This window comes from Ylistrum balloti, unplaced genomic scaffold (genome assembly GCF_031769215.1).
Source record: "Ylistrum balloti isolate Yb309-2 unplaced genomic scaffold, AGI_CSIRO_Ybal_v1 Utg369882, whole genome shotgun sequence".
Classification (NCBI taxonomy): Eukaryota; Metazoa; Mollusca; class Bivalvia; order Pectinida; family Pectinidae; genus Ylistrum; species Ylistrum balloti.
In genome coordinates this window covers 257587-265436 of record NW_026782019.1, presented here as the reverse complement: position 1 = coordinate 265436, position 7850 = coordinate 257587, and positions in this window count along the sequence as shown.

Below are 7850 nucleotides of genomic sequence, written 5' to 3'. Positions count from 1 at the left end.
CAGTTTGATTGAAATTACCGTTTTTGCCTAAAACACAATTGACTAACTAAACAGTTTTGACTCTTTGACATTTACAATGTTTAAATGCTGAACTAATGTAAATACCGATTTAACTTTCCAGTCGTAAGTTTTTATATATGATATTTGGTTGGAAGAGTTTTCTAAAATTACTAATAACCCTCGACGTGAAAATGTCACTACTTTTAATTAGTTGCTCTACGAATTGTAAAGCATGAGTATTTGTTGAGGAATAAGAGTTTAACCAGACATCCCCAAAACCAATGTTATATAGGAAAACTTTAACATAATAAACCCAGTTAAAGATACAGTCATGCTAAATTCAACAAAATTACATATGCTGTTTCAATATACAATTGTTAGATTTAATGATTTTAAAATCAATATTTTATCACATGATATTTCCTGGTATAAACAAATACTTATATTAGCCATAGCATTACATATACATAATTTTAACGTGTAATACACATGTTCCAGAATTCTAACTTTTCAATATCTTGTATATTCAGTAGTCCGAAATATATTGACGTTCTACCGACCATTGTATGTATCAGTCTGGAGTCGGTGAACGATAAGCGTAACTTACTTATGAAATGGAAACGAATGTTAACACACAACCAAGATTTTCAATTTAAGTAATGTTAAAAATGAGTTCCATATCATTTTTTGACTTGCGAAATAAATTTGGAAAAGATAAAAAAAAAAAAAAAAAATGAAAAAACCAGGTATGTTTAAAATGATAAAAATATCAAAAGAACACAACAGAAATGGGTAAATACATTAAAACTGCTGATGTTTTGAGAGACTATTGAGAAACAGATTTGATTAGATGTTCTCTCCGAATGTATTTTGTGACATAACTGATTATGAATGTGTATTGCAAATGCTGACACTTTAACTTGAACCTATGGTATTGTAATGGATCTATTTTTGGATATATCATTAGTAGCTTATTGTGTAAATAAAACACCAAGACTCTTAACAAAGAAACATTTTATTCTAATTTTATTTCTTTTTATTCTAATTCTGCCAAAGACCACGGAAGGATCTGACGCCGAGTTGTGATCGTGTGGTCGTCATTAATTAGTTTTAGCTAGTAACTATATTATTGACTTATTCAATACTTTCTGTGAACAAGTGATACGATTTTAAGGATTGCCAACCATCCAGTCCTTATTCTGAGCTCTCCTAAATTTTAAATTAAGAATAGAATGTTCATACATTGTACTCAAAAGTTCCCTTTGTGTATACTTAAGTACTCATATTCTGGAAAGATATTATCAATTCTTTTCACTAGATAATGGGTAGAGGAACAATTACATCTACATACTTTTGTCCAAAAAAAAAAAGAAGAAAGTATTAGGTTACGAAAGATATGCAACATAGATGACAGATGCCATCCATTCATTCACAGTACCAAACACGTGTAAATGAACACTGCAAGATAAATGTCAATAATTTCAAATTTGAAACAAGCCATGGATTGTTCTTGTAAGAGCGCATAATTTGGGATTTATAATAAGTGACCAGACAGAGTTGCCTCCCTTCTCGTATATGTTGCATGATCATCATATATTTTACTGTGTTAATAGTATTTTCTCTTAATATTTGTGATCTTGTGCTGAATTATCATACAATACTACTCAATGCCGCCTTATCACATCAAATTCTATTTGAATGTCACGGAATAATAATTAAATTATGCTTTATATATATATTGAATACTATCACTTATTTCGGTGATGTACGGAAAACTATCACAAATAATAATCATTCTGGTGTCAGAAAGTGAACAACTACGTGAAGCAAAGGTATGGTATGGATTTACAGAAATAACTGACATTCATAAAGCGGACAGTATATAGAGTGGTAGACGGCCGAAAGAAAGGAAAAGATGATTTATACATGTATGGACACCAAAAACAAATCAGCACCAGCACCTTACCAACAACTTCCCACTAACCCACAGTTCGCTGGAAGGGACTTAAAACGGTGGCCTATGTGAGGATGTCTAACTAGCACGATGAATCTTATAGTAATTTTGTCGGGCTTCCAAAATACTATCAATATATCATAATTAATTTAGTGTAAGATCACCTTCCTCTCTGTCCTTTACCGGTCCTCTTGCTTCGACGTGCTTGTGTTAGGCTATAAGTATCGTCTCTACCTCATCTCTGTATCCCACACTCTCCCACCACGTCCCCCCCCCCCCCCCCCCCCCCCCCCTTTTTTTTTTTTTTTTTTTTCATTTTCATGTCCACCGAAAGGTCGAAATAGTGGGCGTAAAACTATTCAGTAGTAAAATTTCAGATGACTGAGTAGGGAAATCAAAATATTCTGCAACGTTCAGTTGCAAAGCAGTCCGAGTTATTCCGACGTTCTATTAACACATATATATCGGCTGGAGTGTTCATCGGCTCCAGATATAGACCGACAAAAATAAAAACAAAACATTATGTGTCCGGTTGCAACAAAATTCTGAAGTTGGACATTTAAACTGTACTGTGCAAGACATGTGTTAATTGCATGCACACTTAGTGAAACACTTGTGTGTTCATTGTAGTACTGATTTTTTTTACTCCGTTATAAATGTAGGTCAAAGGTCACGGTCAAGGTCACTTGGTCAAAAAGTTTGCTACCACAGCAAAAGTCCTGTCACAAGGAGCACACCTGTGAAATATGAACACCATACCTGTTACTATTTAATAGTTATTGTCAAAGTTAAAGTTGACAACAGAGGAAAAAAAACAGACCACACGAAAACAATATGCTCCCGATCTTTCGAGCCGGGGGCATATAAAAAGTCGATAGATTTGGACTAAGTTGCAATGTAACGTCGGGGTTCAAATCGCAGAGCTACACAGCCAATGAAAAACGTGATATATAACAGACGATATATGTGATTGGATTTAATGTTTTATGATGTTCTACGCCCCAGGCTAAAGAAGCCGGATTTAGATTCTCTACCACATGAAGTGAAAGAAATACCTATTTCGATATATCAGAGTTGTAATTAATCAATAAGGTTTGGATAAGTTATTGCTTACTTGGTTTGTTTAATTCATCTGATTTAAAGATATTACAACCTCAAACAAATGCCTCATTTTTCAATCGGAAAACGCTCGGATTTTTCCGTCAATCTGACAACATTCAGTGCAATCAATAGGTAATCTTATCAAGCGAAATATGATTGGTTGCCAGTGTCGCTATAAGGTCCGTTTTGATTGGTTCGTATTCACACTCTGAAAATGGCTTCTCTCCGTACCTGTACTGGCCAGGTAGATCGAAGACGGTTTTGCTAAATTATTTAAGTAATGTAGGTAGATTTCATGTTTGCACTCTGCAGTACAGGCAGTCACCTCTTAGTGAGTAAATATAACAGTTTCGTCCAGATTCGACTCTGCAGTTTGCCTGGATATCAAATATGAAGGTGAGTGTTTACATTTTGGCTTCGCCAAGAATCGATCTGTCAAAGAGAAGTGTCGATGCATGTTGGGATCTGTGTATTGGCAAATATAAACTTTAAACCAATTGTGATATGACTTGTCTATCGGATTATGGTGTTTATACTTATATATATATAACTGAAACCATCATGATATCCTTTCACAGGTGAACCGGCGTTATTTTTAACTTTTCGATATCGAATGTATCGATCGTGACTGTGAGAACCGACCTGGGCTATTATGCATGTACTGTAGACGTATCTTATGTAGGTCACAAGTTTTCTGCTGTGATGTGTTGATTTCTAACGGTATTCAAGATACGTCTGTTCTAAATAATTTATAAAAACTTATATAAACGTGTGTGCTTTACACGAATATCGTAATAGGTTACTCTTAAACAACCCAATTTGATCTACAGTATAAACCGTTAGAATTGTTCAGGTTGACTGGTCACGAAGCCCAAATTGGTTAGATTACATAGGCATATTGTGACCAGCTATTCAATTGTAAACAAGCGTGACGTTGGTCTGTCATGATTCAACTTGTATTGGGCATTTAAAAGCACATGCTGCTCTCTTATGAGGACAGTATTGCCGAATCCTTTGAAATATTCACTTGGGTGTCAAATTGTTCCCAGGAATCTTTGCCAATATGAAAACAGGTAAGAATTTCAAATTGAAAAAATGCATTATTTGTATCGTGTAATAACATACTTGTATTCTTTTTTTTTTTAATTTGATAAAAATCCATTCAAAGTTTCACTTTCTTCATTTAAATTATCATACACATTAGTTTGTTAAGATATTCAGTATGAAGAATGAAAATAATGTACATTTCTACATTATCAAATTTAATTAATGTTACCAGTGACAAATCTGAGTTGTGTTACTTTAATTGATAAGTAAGGTAGAAATATTTATTATATCTTTGATGGCACACTGCACTTTATATATCAATTAACACTACATGCAATTAAATCAAATGTGAACATGTTACCTGTAATCAATAAACACATCACAGGTAATTTTGCCATCTATTGATTCTAGCCCTCTTTGCCATTGTACAGTTACAATCATGTAATTAATTTTACTTCTGGATGGTCACTTCTAGTCCATTCATTGTTCCTATCACTGCTAGGACATCAGGAATGTTCAGTAATAATGCATTACAACATTCAGTAAAAGGTTCAATGTTAGGTCTACAGAACACTTAGCTTTCATCACTGTAGTTTCCACTCACTTTTGTGGTAACTACTTTATAATCAACACTCAAATAACAGATAGATTATTGGGTCCACGATAATATATTATTGATGAAGTAATGTGGAATGCTGGTTCATACCATTCAATATCTTATGTATGTATACACAGCTGGTAGACCGTAGAAGGAAACATCAGGTACATTTTTCATTTATCGGTCATTTATAAGCAGTTCCATTATATATGGTACAGTATGAACCCTGCTGGCTACTTACAGAGGTTTAATGTGTTGGTATACCCAACATAATGGCCGGCTTATCTGACCACGGTTTTTACATGACAAATATTTTCTTGGCAGATAACAACTTGGACCATGCAAGTTCTTACGAAATTCTGTTGTGATTAAAGAGAACCTACTTCAAAGTAGACTTTGATAATAATATTTCTTTGAACTTTCTGTGTTTAGGTTATATCTTTGTTTTCTTTTGTCATTTAAGTGCATATGAATTCTATTGTAGTGAAAGGATAGGTACACATTTATAGATAAAGGAAAATATCTATTTGTGGCACTTCATAATCAAATGCACAGGGTTAAATATCAACCTAGTTAAATGGTAGAGAGAGCTTTAACTATGCATAATAAGTATTTGTTGAAATATCTTAAACACAAAATGATCTTTAAAACAACAAACTGGGATTCATGAAGTTGTTTCCTTTCTTTTTTTCAGTGGAAAAAACATAATAAAGAAATTTTTTTAAAGATATTCCAATTTATGTGCCATGAAAATTTAAATTAGATTTGTTCAATAGTTTACACAAGTTAAGATATGTTCTGATTTTTGCTATCAATCCTGTGTTGGGATGTAAAAATCCTATCGATCCTGAGTTTTTATGAAAAGTTGCAATAAAGTTGATTGATTAATTCATGATACAGCAATTTTGCTGACTTGACTGGATCTCTAACGTTCCTCGACACCGAACCATTTCATAAACATGATGTTAATTTACCTGTACATGAATTATATAGAGTGCACTAGTTCACACATTCCACTGTCATTGTTGAGCACAATGACAGGATCAGTTGGTACAATAATTGAATCCTCTATAATTCATGAAGCTCCACAAAGCTTTCATTGCTATCAGGGTATACCTTGGAGTCTTGAGAATTTATATCAGTTTCTGGAGTGTTTCCTAGGATCGAGTGTTTCCGTTATTGATTAAACATGATTGTCATTTGTTTTTCTTATCTCTGAGAGTGTTGATAACATGACAGCATCACTGGAAGTCTTGTATCTGCTGTCACTGCAGGTCTCATGACCTCTGTTTGTCACGGAGGTAATTTGTTTCCATCAATTTTAACTACCCTGGTACCAACTTTGTCATAATATTAAACCCTCTGTATGTCATGGCTAGTATCATTTGAAGATTTTTAGCATCATTTTGGTTTTCCCTATTTGCTTTTAGTTAATATAATTCTTCTCGGCCAGTCCATGGGGCCATGCCAGTTAACACATAACCTCAGATTCTGAGTCAGGGTATTGGCTTATGACAGGATTAGTGACATTCATTGGTTTTGCTACTGTACAAATTTTTAAATTGAAATAGGCGGGCTTATTGCACGATTAATAATGGTAGTATATCCGTCATATAAACTGTTGAATAGCTTGTTGCTAAGCACTTTTGCCCTCTTAAACATTTCACTTTCTTTGAATAACTACTTTTACCTTTCTTTGGGTTCTGTTATACAAGTTTCAATAATGGTGATGGCTACATATCGGTGAAAAATCATTTAGGTCTAAGTCAATAATGGTGATTGCTACATATCAGTGAAAAATCATGTAGGTCTAAGTCTTGACGGCCTTATCTGCATTCTGTCTAATATACATTGTGTGTGTCTGAAAACTTCTATATGACCTTTATCACCTTAATTTTGCTAAACAAACAAATTGAGACACAACAGATTGTTTAGATGTGATATTGTTGGTATTGCTCAATATTCATCATAGGGTTTATTTGTTTTTAAGAGGTGAAAAAAAAATTATTTATAGTTATTTTTATTCAGATGTCAGACAAGAATTATACTGTATCAGTGGATGTTGACAAATGAACGTCTAGTATGTATGGAATGTAATACCAGTTCTCTGTCTGTTGAAGTATGGCTGGCTGACAGGCAAGATGTCTGACTTTCAATATTGGCTTTCGTTTCATGTGATTTGTGTATAAATGAAGAGATACCATCAGATCTGGGAGGTTCTTCTGGTTTGTCTTTTGAGGTGGTGAATAAAATTTAACAATTTTGTTAGAATATTCCTTTGTTAAATATTTTAATGTAAGTTTTTTCCATAAATATGGTGTAATATTGTTAGTTTTGTATTTTATTTCGGAATTGATACAACATTCACGCTACTTTGGTTATAATGTACATGCTGTTGCTTTCTTGTCTTTCATCAATATTTAACTGAGTGTAGTGAATTCTGTCTCCAACCTTCCTGTCTATAAATAGCCTCATTAGCTAGGAACATTGTGATAATTTAAGAATATCAATGTGGGGTCTAAACATTATGTCCATGTTAATTCTGGTGATTTGTAGTACTACATAATCTGACAATGTTCTTAGCTAGCCAGTAAATCTCATTCCCTGCTGTCTGTCGAAAATCTGCATTGTGGATGTAGTATCGCCATGACTTAAATTTCCCAAAATAGTTGATTAAACAGAAGAAATGAGATATTGTTAAAGGGTTATACCAGAAAATTAATTTGGATTCATTTAGGTGCCATTCAAACCTGTTTCCAGAGGATGATCTGGCTTATGTAAATAGTGCGCTGTGCAATTTATTCATTTCTGATTAATTCAGACTGGACACAGGTGAATGTTGATTATTTTGATGTCACTTAGTATGTAGATACAGACTGTGTATTAGAGTTGCAAAAATTTAAAAACATCTTCTTGATTGACATAGAGATCGAACAAAATAAAGTGGAAATGACAATGAATTGTTTGTAACAAATAAAGTCAAAAATGTTTTAGATTATATGTGTCTGAGCTTTTTTATGCTCTTTTACAGTTATTTAGGTAGGAAATTCTCTTTTTGTAAAACCTGGGGTTTAATATTTAGGGATTAATGTATATATTTCAGTCTGACGGTGGAAATATGCACACATCTAAATGTTAAAGATAGTATCA